Below are 16,901 nucleotides of genomic sequence, written 5' to 3' on the forward strand. Positions count from 1 at the left end.
CTCCTGGGTTCAAGTGATTCTTGTGCCTCAGCCTCCCAAGTAGCTGGGATTACAGGCGCCTGCCACCATGCCTGGCTAATTTTTGTATTTTTAGTAGAGACGGGATTTTGCCATGGCGACTGGGCTGGTCTCAAACTCCTGACTTCAGGTGATCTGCCCGCCTCGGCCTCCCAAAGTGTTGGGATTACAGGTGTGAGCCACCACACCTGGCCTCATGCGCTTCTCTTACAAGTGGTGTGACTTTGGGTGAGTTGCCTGCGCTGTCTGTCCCAGTGTCCTCTGAGTGCTGTGAAGGTGGGTGAAGTGTATGTGGTGAATCACAGGTACTGCATGAGGTGCTAGGCATGATCCTTGCTGGTGCCAGGTTTGGAGAAAATGGTGTTCGTGCAAGGAAAAAGTTTTTTTCTGTGCAAAACTAAGGTGTATTTATGAAAATGGAAATCAAGTCTTAGCCCTCCACCGAGCTTAGTTGTAGAGAATATCTAGGGTACTTTCTGTCGGGGTCCACACAGGCAGTGGACAGGGGCTTGCCATTTTATAGAAGAATAAAATTTCACAACTTCTCTGTACTTGCAGTAATTTGAGCTTTAGGGTGAAGCTTGCGAGGTAGGCAAGGTACGAGTTTCTGTCCCCATTTAGAGGCACCTAAACCCCAGTGAGGCAAAGTGAGTCACCTGGGAGCTGTCTGGAATCTGGTCCTTTCGAACCCGCGGTTGCACACAGCCTCCTCTGGGGCATGGAGACTCTGCAGCATGACCTTTGAGCCGAGTTAATGATTTCCTGTTTGTTTTATTTCATTCAAAACAACTGTCATTGCTTGAACCCGCCTGTGTTGGGCACTCGTTTCCTCCCCGGGGATACCCCCACCATCTCTGGGAAGTGCTGGCGTCTCACTGGACAGAGAAGGAGATCCAGGATGAGAGGTTCAGTCATTTGCCAAGGTCGTGAGCCCCAGCCCCCCAGCCCCCCACTGAGCAGCACCTCTGCCCCTCCAGGGTCCCGGGTTGGAGGTGTGAAGGGCATCCCAGGCCCTGTCACTGCTGGGTTCTTCTAAGCACAGGAGTCTCTGCACACATCTTCTGAAGACGGCCTTCTCTTGATCTGAGAAGGGAACCAGTACCACTTGCTGGGTGTTCAGCCTGCACTGCACATTTCAGAAACTCATCCTGGTGTTAATAGCCCCAGGTAAGACAAGGCCACGTGTCCAGGAAAGCCTTCTGTGGGAAGCCACAGCATTAAGATAGCTCAAAATCAGGGTGAGGAGGCAGGAGGCAGGGCTAACCATCTTCATCCATCAACTATTATGACAGAAACCATTTCAGTGTTATTTTTATATTTGCTATGGATCTATACAGAATTGCATTATTTTAACGCTTTATTGAGAAATAATTCACATGCCATATGGTTCACCACCGTTACCGAGTCAGATATAAGCAGCTCTCTGGGGCTGTTCCTAATATGGAAATGTTGCTTATACCAGAAAATGATAACCAAAAGGAAATATAACACAAAGTTCAAGGAAAGCTTGTAGATAATCACTGGTAAAATAATAGCAGTGGAGCCGGAAATACTGAAATGGAGAGGTTAAAATGCCCCGGGAGGGTATTGATGCTTGATGAGACAGGTGGGCGTAGCCACAAGCGTCACCATGAACGCAGAGTCAGGAGCTGGGGAAGAGGCGCGTGTTCCTGAGCTGTGTGGATGAGTGGTGTAGGAGGCGTGTTTGTGATGAAATGACAGCCCACCAGCCCACTATCCCAGGCCCTGAAGGAGATGCGGGGTGCGCAGCCTGGGCTGTCAGAGATGTTTGCAATTGCAAAGATTCTGACCCATATTTTCCCCCACACACATCCGTCTTGCTAGAGCACGTGTCCTGGTTCTTTAGAAAATCACTCCATTGTACTTTAGGACACCATGTCCTAGGAACACACTGACACCAAAAACCTTGGCCAAGAGTCAGAAAAACAAAGCTAGATTATGTGAGGGAATGGAAATGTCCAGAATAAAACGTGGGGAGGCTAAAGGGATCGCACAGAGCTCAGTGACAGCAGAGCTGCAAAGCTGCAGCCCTCCTCAGCCAGGCGCAGCCCCAGTGAAAGCGAGGGATGCAAACCCAGAGGGCACGTTCCCAGCGCAGCCCTTAGGGCCCGGGAGAGCCACACAGCTCCCACAGACGCTCACTCCCTGTCCATTCCCTTTTGGCCCTGGAAGTAGACTTGAGTAAAGCTCCTGGGTAAAAAGCTAAGAAAGGAGAATATCAAGAGACTTCCAGCCATATTCACTCAAATAGGAAGAGAGAGGAACAGACTTGCCTATGTGGCAAAGAAGAAAAGGCTTAATGTTTATCGAGCAGCAACATGCTGCAGAAAAGCGAGTCAGATCCTGGGGTATTGAAGGACTTTGTTCAGATGCTGCTGTTTGGGAGGGGCTTCTCCCCAAAATAATTCAGCTTTTTTGATTTACAGACAGAATTTACTCATTTACTGTTTAAAGTTCAGTGCATTTTTTTAAAGGGTCAGCGAATCTTGATAAATATGTATACTCATGTAATCACCACCACACTCAAGATACAGGCCCTGTCCATCTCCCCAGAAGCTTCCTGACACCTTTTTGCAGTCAGTCTCCCTCCCCAGCAACATTCCCTTGCAGTCTCTGCTCTGCCCCCATGGCTTGGCTTTTCCCGAATGTAATGGAATCATACGGAATGTAGTCTTTAGTGTCCGGCTTCTTTCACTGAGCGCATCTGTTTGAGATTTATGCATGTTATTGTATCTGTACACCTCCGTTTGTTTAAGCATTCTCAAGTTGATGGACATTTGCGTTCTTTCTAGTTATTGGCTGTTAAACTGGTGTACATAACTGAATTACATGTAACACAATCTTTTTAACAGCTAGATTTCTATTTTTAAGACTTTCATCTTGGCTAGGTGTGGTGGCTCGTGCTTGTAATCCTAGCATTTTGGGAGGCCAAGGCGGGTGGATCACTTGAGGTCAGGAGTTGGAGACCAGCCTGGCCAACATGGTGAAACCCCATGTCTACTAAAAATACAAAAATTAGCCAGGTGTGGTGGCACACACCTGTAATTCCAGCTACTCTGGAGGCTGAGGCAGGAGAATCGCTTGAACCTGGGAGGCAGAGGTTGCAGTGAGCTGAGATGGTGCCACTGCACTCCAGCCTGGGCGACAGAGCAAGACACCATCTCAAAAATAAATAAAAATAAAATAAAACGTACAGGTTGGGCGCAGTGGCTCACGCCTGTAATCCCAGCACATTGGGAGGCCAAGGTGGGTAGATCACCTGAGGTCAGGAGTTCAAGACCAGTCTGGGCAACATGGTGAAACCCCATCTCTACTAAAAGTACAAAAATTAGGTGGGCATGGTGGCACATGCCTATAATCCCAGCTACTCTGGAGGTTGAGGCAGGAGAATCACTTGAGTCAGGGAGGCAGAGTTTGCAGTGAGCTAAGGTTGTGTCATTGCACTCCAGCCTGGGCAACAGAGTGAGACTCCGTCTCAAAAATGAATGAATGAATGAATGAATAAATAAAATAAAAAGTAAAATAAAATGTATGGTTCAATGGTTTTTTGGAATGTTGTGCAGAACTGTATTTACCATCATCAGAGCTGTGCTCTGACTCATAAGATGTATCACCACAATGGGTTTAGAACACTTTCATCATCCATTAAAGAAACTCCATAACCATTAGTGGTCATTCCCTATTTCTCTCCTCTTCCATCCTCCACACCTGTCACCCCTACACCCCAGCCCCAGGCAATGACTTGTTTTTGTTTCTGTATGTTTGCCTCTTCTGGACATTTTTCTTTTATTTTTGTTTTAACTCCTCTCATCTAACTGTGAATGTGTACCCTCTGACCAACCTCTCTCCATCCCCTGTCCTCTCGTAACCACCATTCTGCTCTTAGGAGGTCAGGTTTTTCACATTCCACATGTGAGCAGGAACATGCAGTACCTGTCTTTCTATGCCTGGCTTATTTCACTTCACATAGTGTCCTCCGGTCCTGTACAGGTCTTTATGTGGATATGTGAGTTCATTTATCCTGGGTCTGTTCCCCAAAGCGAAATTGCTGGGTTGTATGGTAAATGTATGTTTAACTTTATAAGACACTGTCAAACTGCTTTCCAGAGTCGCTGTACCATTTTGAACTCCCAGAAGCAATGTATGAGAATTTCAGTTGCTCTACATCTTGCCAACACTTGGTATTAATAGTCTTTTCAATGTTAGCCACTTTCATGGTATCTCTTTGTGGTTTTTATTTGCATTTCCCTAATAACTAATGATAGTGAGCATCTATCTTTAGTGCTTACATGAGATTCATAGGTCTTTGGTAAAGTGTCAGTCTAAATCTTTTACCCATTTTGTTTGGTTTTGGTTTTTTTGGAGAGGTAGTCTTGCTGTGTTTTCCAGGCTGGTCTTTAACTCCTGGGCTCAAGCAGTCCTCCTGCCTCAGCCTCCCAAATAGCTAGGACTGCAGCACCCGGCTGTTTTGCCCACTTTTAATTGGATTGTTTTTCTTCTTGAGGTGTAAGAGTTCTTTGTATATGCTGCTTAACAGTCCTTTATCAGATATCTATTTTGTAGATATTTTCTCTGTCTACATTTGCCTTTTCATTTACTTACCTGAGTCTTTTGAGAGCAGGTGTTTTAAAGTTTGAAATCAAAACTTACTCATGTTTTCTTTTTATTATTTGTGCTTTTTGTGTCCCATCAAAAAATTTCTAGAAAGTTTAACTCTTACATTTGGATACATTTTGAGTTAATTTATGTACAGGGAGTGAGGTAAGAGGTTTTTAAAAATCTATTTTTATTTTTTTTTTTTGCATATGGATATGCAATTTTTCCAGCACCATTCGTTTAAAAGACTATAGATTCCCCATTGAATTAGTTTGGCATCTTTATTGAAACAGCTGACCCTACAAATAGGGGTCTACTTTTGGACTCTGTTCTGTTCCATTGATTTTTTTTTTAACTAGTTTTTTTTTTTTTTAATTGAAGTAATTCACACAACATAAAAGTCACCACTTTAAACTATACAAGTAAGTGGCTCTTAGTATATTCAGAGTTGTGCAGCCTGCACCACTAATTCCATATCACATTCATTATCTCAGAAAGAATGTTCCATCAACCTTGATGCATATCTTTTCTCTAATTCCACACTGTCTTGTTTATTGTAACTTCGTTGTAAGTATTGAAATAGAAACTTTGGCAGCTCTTTGGGAGGCCGAGGCTGGCGGATAACTTAAGGCTAGGAGTTTGAGACCAGGCTGGCCAACATAGCAAAACCCCATCTCTACTAAAAATAGAAAAACATTAGCCAGCATGGTGGTGCCTGCCTGTAGTCCCAGCAGCTCTTTGGGAGGCTGAGGCATGAGAATCGCTTGAACCTGGGAGGTGGAGGTTGCAGTGAGCCAAGATTGCACCACTGCACTCCAGCCTGGGCAACAGAGCAAGACTCCATCTCAAAAAAAAGAGAAACTTTGTTTAGCTTTTTCAGTGTTGTTTTGGCTATACTAGATCCTTCAAATGTTTATATAAGTTTTATTTTTAATTTTTGTGGGTAAATATTAGATGTGTGTATTTATGGGGGTACATGAGATGGTTTGATACAAGCATGCAATGTGAAATCTGCACATTATGGAGAATGGGGTATCCATCCCCTCAAGCATTTATCCTTTGAGTTATAAACAATCCAGTTACACTCTTTAAGTTATCTTTTATATAAATTTTAGAATTAGCTCATCAATTTCTACCAAAAAACCCTGGGATTTTCATTAAGATTATGTTGAATGTCTAACTCAATTTGGGGAGAATTAACATTTTAACTGAAAATGATCCATCAAAACATGGTGTATCTCTCCATTTATTTAGATACTAAAGTTCTCTCATCAGTGTTTGGAATTTTCAGTACACAGGTCTTGCACATATTTTGTTCAGTGGGACCCTAAGTATTTCAGATTTTTTGGTGATACTATATATGATACTGGATTTTTAAATCTCAAGTTCCAGTTTTCCCCTGCTAGAATATATGAATACAACTGATTTTTGTTTATTGGCCTTATATCCTAAAACCTTGCTAACCTCATTTGTTGTAGCAATCTTTTGGTAGATTTTCTTAGGATTTTCAATACTGACAGTTATGTTAACTGCAAAAAAGACAGTTTTCTTTCTTTCTGAAGTGTATGCCTTTTATTTCTTTTTCGTCCTATATTACCCTGGCTAGAACCTCCAGGATTTAGAAGTGGGAAGAGTGGACGTTCTTGCCTTGCACAATCTCAAGGGAAAGTACTTGATTATTCACTATAAAGAGAAGGATGTTAGCTGTAGGTTTTTCAGAGACTTAGCCTTTTCAGTAGATCAAGGATGTCCTCTTTGATTTCCACTTTGCTAAGAATTTTTATCTTGAATTTGCTGACTTTAGTCAAGTGCTTATCCTGTAATGAGATCATTATGTGGTTTTTCCATTTTAATCTGTTTCTACGGCAATTCATTGACTGATTTTTAAATATTAAACTGTGTTGCATTCCTAGGATGAAACATTAGTAATGCTGTACTATCCTTTTTACATATTGTTGAATTTTGTTAATATTTGTTCAAGACTCTTACATTTATGTTTATGATAGACGATGGCCTGTAATTTTTTCTTTTCTCTTTTTTTATTTTTTGAGGCAGGGTCTTTCTCTGTTGCCCAGGCTGGTCTTGAACTGCTGGTAAGTGATCCTCCTGCCTCTGTCTCCCAAAGTGCTAGGATTACAAGTGTGAGCTACCACACCCAGATTTTTTTCTTTTTTAAAAAAATCTGAGATGGGGTCTCACTGTCATGCAGGCTGGAGTACAATGGCACAATCACAGCTCACTGCAGCCTCGACCTCCTGGGCTCAGGTGATCCTCCCACCTCAGCCTCCCAAGTAGCTGGGACTGACTACAGGCATGCATCACAGTGCCCACCTAAGTTTTTGTATTTTTTTGTGGAGACAGGGTTTTGCCATGTTGCCCAGGCTGGTCTGAAACTCCTGGACTCAAGCAGTCTACCTGCTTTGGCCTCCCAAAATGCTGGGATTACAGGCATGAGTTACCATGCCTGGCCGTAATTTTCTTTTCTACCAATGTCTTTGATTTGGTATCAGGTATTACTGGCTTCATAAAAGGAGTTGAGAAGTGCTCCTTCCTCCTTGATTTTCTGGAAATTTGTTTGGTATTATTGGAAAACATTGGTATTGTTTCTTCCTTAAGTGTTCGATAGATTTCACCAATGAAGTCATCTGCCTTTGTGCAAGGGTTTTTAACTGTGAGTAAAAGCTTTTAAGTAGATACAGGGCTTTGCAGGTTATCTACTTCTTCTTGAGTGAGCTTTGATACTTTAGACGTTTTGAGGAATTTTTCCATTTCAGTTAAGTTGAATTTATTGGTATAATGTTGTTCATTACATTCCCTTATTATCCTTTTAATGTTTGTTATATAGTGGTGTTCCCTTCTTGATTTCTTATACTGATTATTTCTTTTCTCTCTCTCTCATTTACATATAAAAGTAATAGAGCAGTACAATGATTCCCATATATCCATCAGCCAGTTTTAATAACTATCAAGCCTTTGCCATACATGCTTTATCAATTCCCTCTTTTCTTTGATATGCTGATGTATTTTAAAGTATGTTCCAGACATTATAATATTTCTCAAATGCTAGATACTTCCATATGCATCTCTAAAAAATATGGATATTTTCTTACAGGACCACAATGCCATGATCATACTTTAAAACATTAACCATGTTCCTTGGTAGACTCTTTTATTACCTAGATATACCTATGACATATTCCTAAGTGTCTCAGAAAAGTCATTGTGTAGGTTATATCTTCAAATCAGAATCCAAACAAGGTCTGTACATCTGCCCATGGCAGTACCTTAAATCGTTAATGTAAGGGAAATCACCGTCACTTTTTCTAATGCAATAAACTGTCTTATGATCATTTCTCCCCTAAAATGCCTCACATTCTGGATCCGGGTACCATTTAACTCTTCTACGATAGGAGTTTCTTCAATCTGAGAGGACTAAATGATGACTTCGAACTTTCTGAACCCCTGAGAAATCCGCTTGGCTTTCATCCCCTGGGGGAACGTAAAGGAAGGGTGGGCAACTGTCCATTTCAAGACCTGGGAAATACCTGGTTTCTGTGTCCAGTTCAGGCCAGGCAATGTCCATGAAGCCTTTTTTCTCCATCACCTCTGAATTCCACTTAATTATGTGTAGTACCAATTATATGTAGTGATTAATTACGTATCTTTGTTCATTGTGTTTCCTGTGTGTAACTCTTGCCCTTGAAAAATCCATCCTCTACTGTTACTCTGTTTGGAAGGCCCAGTGTACATTTTATGAAAGTATACCATAGATTAGAAGAGTGCAGGATTGCTGCGGACACACTGTGTACCTGCCCCTGGCACAGAGGTTCGTTTTGGCTGTTACTTTTTTTTTTTTTTTTTTTTGAGATGGAGTCTCGCTCTGTCACCCCCACTAGAGTGCAGTGGGGTAATCTCGGCTCACTGCAACCTCCACCTCCCGGGTTCAAGTGATTCTTCTGCCTCAGCTTCCTGAGTAGCCGGGACTATAGGTGCACGCCACCACGCCCGGCTAATTTTTGTATTTTTAGTAGGGATGAGGTTTCCCTTTATTGGCCAGGCTGGTCTTGAACTCCTGACCTCGTGACTCTGCCTGGCTGGGCCTCCCAAAGTGTTGGGATTACAGGCATGAGCCACCACGCCCCGCCTGTTACTTCTTTACCTTCAGGTAAACTTGTCCTACAGTGTGTGCCCTTGTGTGGCCGCTCTCAGCTGGTGCTGCTCATGGTGAATGCCATCGTGTCGTGCCCCTATTCATTCTTGTTGCCTTAGAGTATCCCAGGTACGCCACAGTTGACTGGCCCGTTTGACTGTTGGTGGACGTTTCGGTTGTGTCTGGTTTGGGGATGTGACACCTGGTACTGATGAGCACATTCCCATCCATGCCATTTTGGTGAACCCGCGTTCACATTTTTGCTGTGCATCTGCCTGGGAGTAGAATTGCCGGTTCTTGGGGACACACAGGCTCAGCTTTCCTAAAACTGCCACACAGTCTTCCCTGGGGATTCACTGCACGATATTTTAAAACCCAGATCTTACCACGCACCTCCCAGGCGTAATACCCTCGAATGGCTCTCCTCACAGAGAAGCCGAAATCTGGCTCCATAAGATACCATGGAAGGCCCTTGGAGGCCCGGGCCCTGCCTCGCCCTGCCCGCTGGCATGAGTACTGTTCCCCCAATAGCCCACCATCCCCTCTGCTCAGGTCCTCCCCCACTCCCCAGCCACCCTCCGCCTGGCCTCCCTGCTCCTGGGTATCCCCAGAGGCTCTGCTGCTTGCCTGGGTTGCCCTCTCCTGCAGGACACTTGACACCTGGTCCTGATGTGGGACTCATTGTCCCCACTGCAGAGCGCCCTCTCATCAGCACTCAGCATCTCTGCTGCTCCACCAGGCTGCAGCTTTTTAAGAACAAGGACTGCTGCTTTTTCTTTTTTTTTTTTTTTTTGAGACGGAGTCTCGCTCTGTCCCCCAGGCTGGAGTGCAGTGGCCGGATCTCAGCTCACTGCAAGCTCCGCCTCCCGGGTTCACACCATTCTCCTGCCTCAGCCTCCCGGAGTAGCTGGGACTACAGGTGCCCGCTACTTCGCCCGGCTAGTTTTTGTATTTTTTTTAGTAGAGACGGGGTTTCACCGTGTTAACCAGGATGGTCTCAATCTCCTGACCTCGTGATCCGCCCGTCTCGGCCTCCCAAAGTGCTGGGATTACAGGCTTGAGCCACCGCGCCCGGCCTGACTGCTGCTTTTTCTGTCTTTGGATGCCTGGCCCGTCGTAGACGCTCAGTACCTCCTGAATGAATGGCCTGTCAGCCAGCCTGGACGTCCTGAGCACTGGGCAGAAACGTTAAGTGGCTGGCAGGCACTCCTTGCCTTAGAAGACCTTTACATTTAGCTTTGGTTTTTAAAGTTGGAAAGAAAAGGACTCAAAGCACAGCCCCTTGCACAGGAACAATAGGTGGAGATTGGTAACAAGGCTCATGACAGGTCACCGTCTTTACATCTCAGAATGGTAGTGTTTGCTGGGAGAACCAGATAGAGCTTCAGTCTTTTCTTCAACCGAGAACCTCCCCGTCTGTTTCTCCTGGTTGACCACAGAGTATGTTGGGGGATGGTGTGTGGATTTTTGATCAAGCCCTGGCTTAAATCCAGCCCATTCCATGTAACAGCTTTGCTGTGTCAGTTAAATAACTCGTCCGAGCCTCAGTTTCCCATGTGTGGGATGGGACAGTAACACCGGACTTGTCATGGGGCTGTTGGAGGCCCAGTTTGTGAATTCTTCATTTCCCCAGGAGAGAACAAAATCAGTTCCTGAAGAGCCCCTGACAGCCGCCATCCAGTGAATTTTCTTCTTCTCTCCTGGGGAAATGAGAAATTCATAGAGCAAGTTTCCACTAGGCTTTGTCTTCCTGAGAGATCTCGCCTGGCCCACACTCGAAGCTTGCCCTGCGCACGGCTGGGAGAAGGGTCAAGGGCCCCTCAGGTGCGGGTAGCTATAGAGCCAGCATGGTCTGGAGGGAGCGTGCCCACAGGGAGCTACCCTGGCCAGGCAGCCCCTCCTTTCCTTCCTGGGTGCTAAGCCAGGGGAGGAGGTATAGCCTACCTCTCTGTACTGGTCTTGCCCCCTCTGAGAGACGGGGACCTGCTCCCTAAGGAATTGCTTTTAGATGGGGGCAGAGGGAAGGGAGAGAAATTCCTTAACCTGAAAATAAGTGAAACATTGTTATAGTAAAACAACGCCAAGTTTGCATGAATTTTAAAGAAAAACCCCAAACATCCAAGGGATGGGAGCAGCTTCTTTGGGCAACTGTGCTCTGCTCCTCAGCCCTCCTCTGCCTGGACACAGGTGCTCCCTGGACAGCACAGCCTGGGGGTCCTGGATTTTGGGGGTCCTGGATTTTAGGGGACCCATTCAAAGGACCAGTAAAGAGCTGAACATTTTTAAGGTGCTGTTTAGCTATTTTGTGGTTACTGAAGCATGGCCCGCTTGGAGAGATCCCTTTTTCCTTCTTTTCTGGGAAGTTCCTGGGAGCAGAGTAAAGTCTGTTAGTACCAGTTCCGGCAGGTGGGAAGAGGCTAGTGGCCTCCTCACCTTGTCACAGGCACTGGTCCCTCCCTGAGGAAAAAGTTTTCTTGGCTTGGACAGCGTAGGGGCAGAGAGGAGAGCATCCTTGGTTTTATCCTCTCTGTTTATATATACATTATGGATTTGTTGTTGTTGTTTAATTAAGAAAGTAGTTTTGGATGAGAGAATTGACAATACTTTTACATACCCCTCCCAAAAAAGTCAAATGCCTCACATGTGTGAGCTGTTCGATTCAGAAAATGGCTGAGTAAACACAATTTCAACTTCATAACTGAAAGAAAGAACACTGTAAATCTGGGGGGAAAACAACTCCACAATGAAAAACAAAGCGGCTGTTCTGCTGTTTCTGAAGCAAGTGGATTGGAGAGAGAGCCTCAGCTGGAGGAGCCCCGCTCTCCCTAATAACCACACGGCAGCAGCTGGGGCTTTGCACGTTTTCATGGCGCATTCCGCTGTCTCGGGAGTGGTCCGTGCGTGGGCATTTAAGTGTTTTTTTCAAAAGCCGAGTATATACCCAAACGTGCTTTTAAATAATATCTAGGGTCCTGGGATCCACCCCAACACTGGGGAGACCAAGGAGTTGTAAACCCAAAGACTGGCGTGTTTGGCTGCAGCCTGGCCTGGCTTTCGTCAGCGGGTTCTGGCTATAATGGAGCTTTTAAAAGTGAGTTTTTTTTTTGTTTTTGTGAGGGCATAGTGTATAATCAGCTTGGATTTAATTCATTCAGTGCATCCAGTTTCTTTAGAAGGGCCAGTCCCTCCAGCTCAATGCCTTTTTCTGGAAGTTTTGGCCTCAGAATTCAGGCTGCCGCCAGCACACAGTGGCCGGCCGTGCGTTTAGGACTCACAGGAATGTGGCAGATGGACCCGCTCTGTGCAGGGTTGTAGAAGCTCGCTCAGGACAGCCCTGATTGCCTCCCCTGCTCCCTTCTTCCTTGTAGTTCCGTCTTTGCTCTCAGCCATTTTAATTGAATTTAACTTGGGGTAACTATACAGGCACTGAAAGGATTTGAATGCTTTGGGAACGAGATAATTCATACAAAAAACTTAATCAGGCTTAATTTTGAGTTCTATGCTTTTATCTTTAAAGATGTTTTGTTTTCAAATGTGTGAAAATGGCATCGTGTGTGCGTCCATGTGTGTTGGGGATGAGGTCTCATATCTTTGGGTGCACTGATGTAAGCAATGGACTTTTCTAGAGTTGCTTTCCTTTCCTTTATCTGCCATCTCTGGCTACATGATCTCCAGGTAGTTAGCATCTTTTTGGAGGGTTTAAACTGGTTTTAATAATGTTCTTAGCAAAAGGTGATGCTGAAGCAAGCCTGTTATTGCTACCAAAAGGAGTCCTGCCTTACAGAGCCCACTGGAGGCAGAGTCTGGCTGGGCCTGGACCCAGCTCCCTGCCGCTGGCACAGCAGACCAGGTGGCTACGATTCAACTTGTTGCCCAGTTTTCAGTGGCCAGTTGGGTTCCTTTTAGCTCCTGATTTCATGTTTCTGGGCAGTGGGATGTGGGGCCCTGGCTGGCAGTGCCAACCAGCAGCGAGCCCTAGGTTAGGATGATACTGTGCTGGTTTGGAGTGGACAGATGTGCAGGTAGGGCCACATGGGTGGCTGTTTGTTTATTTATTGAGACACAGTTTCACTCTTGTTGCCCAGGCTGGAGTGCAATGGCGCAATCTCGGCTCACTGCAACCTCCGCCTCCCAGGTTCAAGCGATTCTCCTGCCTCAGCCTCCTGGAGTAGCTGGGATTACAGGCACCCACCACATCTGGCTAATTTTGTATTTTTAGTAGAGACGGGGCTTCACCATGTTAGGCTGGTTTCAAACTCCTGACCTCAGGTGATCCTCCCGCCTCAGCCTCTCAAAGTGCCAGCATTACAGGCATGAGCCCTTGCTCCCAGTTCATGGGTGGTGGTTTCTAAGCTATGCTCAGGCTCCATGCATAGTGGAGGTGGCATTCCTAGGGATTTTAAATTTGACATCTTGCAGTTGTATTTGGTGGTTATCTTTGAAAGTATTCTCTGAAATACTTTGACTAATTCATGCTGATGCATCTATTCTGCTCCACAGTGTTGGGTGGTGGCCTCCCTGGTCGGCTCTCCTGTGGACCCTGTGTCCCCTGGATGTCCCTGCAGTCTGTCCCACTCTGTTGTGGCTTTGCCTTGCTTGGCCTGGGTCAGGAGGGCCTCTTCCTAGATGTTTGACAGGAGTGTGGCTTTGACCTCTGTTTATCAGCTCTCAGTTCTTAAATTTTTTTTAATTTTAAATTTTAAGGGCACATGATAATTGTTCATGTTTATGGAGATCTCACTATTTTTGTACCTACTATGTCCAGTCCCTCTCCAGGGACTTGATCTTCCCAAAGCAACCAGATGGCTAAGCTGCTAAATACAGGGTGCACTGGCCCAGGCCTTGCCGGGCCCCACCTGCATCTTTAATTTCTATTTCTTCACTCTGAAGTAGGTTTAACTTCTTACTCTTATATATTCTTATCCTTCTAGAATACTGTCAGCAAACCTAGAGAAGAGAATGACTGTGATATTTTGTAATTGTTTTGTGCTTCTTCTAACTCAAAGTTGGATTCTCTACTTCTCACTTAAGAAGGCAAAACAGTGATATAAAACTATGTTCATCAATACAACCTTGTTTCTGAAAAACAGAACACTAATGTATATTTTATTCCTGTTTCAAACTCAAAGTATTTCTAGCCCAAAGGTTCCAAATGAAAAGCAGCCATGCTCTAGAAAAATGAACAGCAGAAAGGCACAGGTGGCATTCCCAGGCCTCCGCTGCCTTCTGCCGGAGTTGAAACAATCCAGACCTTTGGGAGCACACAAGGTAGACAAAAAGTTGCCTGCCATCAGCCAGACCTGGGTGTCCTATTTAACAAGCGGAGAGTGGGCTGGGACAAGCCACAGATTCTTGGCTTTTCCCAGCTGCCCGGGGTTTTGCTGCCCCAGGCAGAATAAACATATTTTGAGCAACTGCCAGCGTGTGATTGCTGCACCATCTTCCAGCAGGCGTGGAAAAATACTCTAAAAGGGAAACCGTTTGCTGTGTTTCTTCGTGGGAACTCACTGCTTAGTCAGCAGCTGGTGTGCATGGGACCCTGGGTGGGCAGAGAAAGCCCTGGTCTCCACCCCAGTGCCCAGGCCTGCAGGGATTACAGCCACCTCATGCCTCCGGGCCTGCTCGACCTTGACCCTACTGCCAGAGATGGCTTGTTCTTGTCTTGTTTTATTGACTGTCTCCAGAAAGCAAGTGAGTGTAAGGGAAGCCAGCACAAATCTGTAGAAATGCTTTGGACAGGCTTGGGTGCTTGTGGAAACCCTAAAGATGAGGAGCTTCAGCTTCTGATTCGGGGCTGTGAAGCCTGCTGAGCTCCGACAAGAACACACACGAGTGACAGTAAGTGCAGACCAGGCCTGCACAGGGCCGGCCTGCCTCCTGTGAGCTCATTCAGTCTTGTTTTTAGGTCACCTTTTTTGAGGTATAATTTACATACAACAAAATCCACAGATTAAGTGCATAGATAGGTCAATGATTTTGACAAATGTATCCCCCATGGAACCACTGCACAAGCAGCATAAAGAACATTCCATCTCCCCAGAGGGTCCTGTGTCCCTGATAGCGAGTACCCCACCCCCTCTGGTCTGGGTGCTGTCCCTGGAGGTGAGTTTTGCAGGTTCATTGTCAGTGGCTGTAATGGGGGCTGAAGCGCACCCCGTGCCATCCCGCCTGTCTTCTCTGCACATCCCGCTTCTGCCCTGCTCCCCGGCCTGGTCTGAGGGTCTGGAGACCTGGTTCTCTTGTGGGAAGGAAGAGGTGGCAGAGCCAGCACCGAATCCAGGGCCTGTGACTGTGCCCCCAGGGCTGTGTTTGAACCTGTGGGGTTTGAGAGACAAGGAGAACCTGAAAGATTGCTAACAGCCCGAAGGCCCACGGTGCCTCTTTGGGAATCTGGCTGAGCGGGATGACCCCTTGGCTTCCTGCAGTATTTATGAAGTGCCTACTGCATGCGCCGGGCCATGCCAGATGACATAGTGGGGTGAAAGGAAGAGAAGGCAAGACCTCGCCCTCGAGGAGCTGTGGTTTAGAGGCGTGAGGATGGGCCATGCGACGTCCTTGCTCGAAAAGCAAGAAAAGGTGTGGTCGAGGGACCTAGAAGAGGCAGCAGCCCTTTCCTCTGCTGACTTGCAGCTCAGCCTCTCAACTTGGCATGGAGGGTTTTAGTTGTTAAAAGCTAAACATTATTTTATTACATATTCCATATTTATTTATTCCGAGACAGGGTCTCACTCTGACGCCCAAGCTGGGTGCAGTGGTGAGGTCATGGCTTACTGCAGTCTCGACTTCCTGGGCTCATGTGATCCTCCTACTTCAGCCTCCCAAAATGCTGGGATTACAGGTATGAGCCATGGCACTCAGTGGCTGACAGACTGAGCCACGGCACCCAGTCTATTTCCTTATTACAGAATTCTCAGCATGGAGCTTTTCATTCATCTTTATATTGTGCAATATCAGTTTTAAGTTTCAGTGGATGTATTCAATGCATTTAACTTGTGAAATCACAGAAATGACAGTTTTCATAACTTACACATGCATTTTTTTTTAAATGAGATAGTCTTGCCCTGTCACCCAAGCTGGAGTGCAGTGGCGTGATCTTGGCTCATGGCAAGCTCCGCCTCCTGGGTTCCCGCCATTCTCCTGCCTCAGTCTCCCGAGTAGCTGGGACTACAGGCGCCCGCCACCACGCCCGGCCAATTTTGTATTTTTAGTAGAGACGGGGTTTCACCATGTTAGCCAGGATGGTCTCGATCTCCAGTCCTCGTGATCTGCCTGCCTTGGCCTCCCAAAGTGCTGGGATTACAGGCGTGACCCACCGTGCCCATCTATTTCATTCTTATAAAAAAATTAACTGTTTCATCTCTTGAGGTGCACATATTCTACCAACACTGTCTGCCTTTACCTACTGATGATGGACGAGAGCGGAGGGGAAAGGCACTCTGGGTGGCCTAGCAGGTTGCGCTGGCTTTCTGTGTCATTTTCGAAGTATGTGGTTGGCTGACGTGCAGGTAGGAAGGGACATTATGGGACCTCTGGTGTCTGAATTCTCCAAACCCTTACTTCCTTCTGTAGGGGGAACAGGTCCTGCTTGCAGTGGGAAGGGCAGCGGCTCACCCAGGCCTCATCCTAATGCCGGAACCCCCTACAGCCTGGGTCCACCATGATCCCACGCTCCTGGGCTCTTTGCTCACGGGAGTGCTGTGTTATCCAGCAGGCTTCGCTTCAATTACAAAATACAAAGACTAAATTGGGAATATCAGGATAGTGGCAGCTTCTCAGTGCCAATTCCATGGCACATGCCAGGCAGGCAGCCCGGGGTGTGCTTAATAAACCCTGAGGGCACCTTCTAGATTCAGGCGGCCATGGTGGTGGATGTGGCCGGAGCCTGGTATGAGGGGCAGCCCAGGCCACTGGCTGCCTGGGACCCTGGAGTGGTTGGGGGCAGTGAGGAGGTACCCTCCTCCAGGGGCCGTGGAGGTCAAGGAGGAGGTGTGAAGGCTCTGCTACCCTTGCCTGGGTCGCCTTGTTTGTGAGTTACTTCATCTCTGCCCCAGCTTCCCCATCTGCAAAATGGGGGAGAAGCTGGGAGTGCAGTGACCTCACCATGTGGTTTGGAGCA

At 46.4% G+C, this 16,901-nt stretch overlaps 1 protein-coding gene across 4 annotated transcripts in view; it reads left to right on the plus strand.

Moving 5' to 3' along the window:
- Nucleotides 1-16,901, plus strand: part of GGACT (gamma-glutamylamine cyclotransferase) — a 54,115-nt gene that overhangs the window by 23,851 nt on the left and 13,363 nt on the right. Inside the window, exon 3 of one of the 4 annotated variants that reach the window (XM_023218020.2) lies at nucleotides 6,691-6,728. The exons of the other annotated variants lie outside the window; for them this stretch is intronic. The gene's annotated coding sequence lies outside the window, so the exon portion shown is untranslated. The remainder of the gene's footprint in view (nucleotides 1-6,690; nucleotides 6,729-16,901) is intronic. 4 annotated transcript variants of the gene reach the window in all.

Source organism: Piliocolobus tephrosceles, chromosome X (genome assembly GCF_002776525.5).
Source record: "Piliocolobus tephrosceles isolate RC106 chromosome X, ASM277652v3, whole genome shotgun sequence".
In the NCBI taxonomy this organism is placed as follows: domain Eukaryota; kingdom Metazoa; phylum Chordata; class Mammalia; order Primates; family Cercopithecidae; genus Piliocolobus; species Piliocolobus tephrosceles.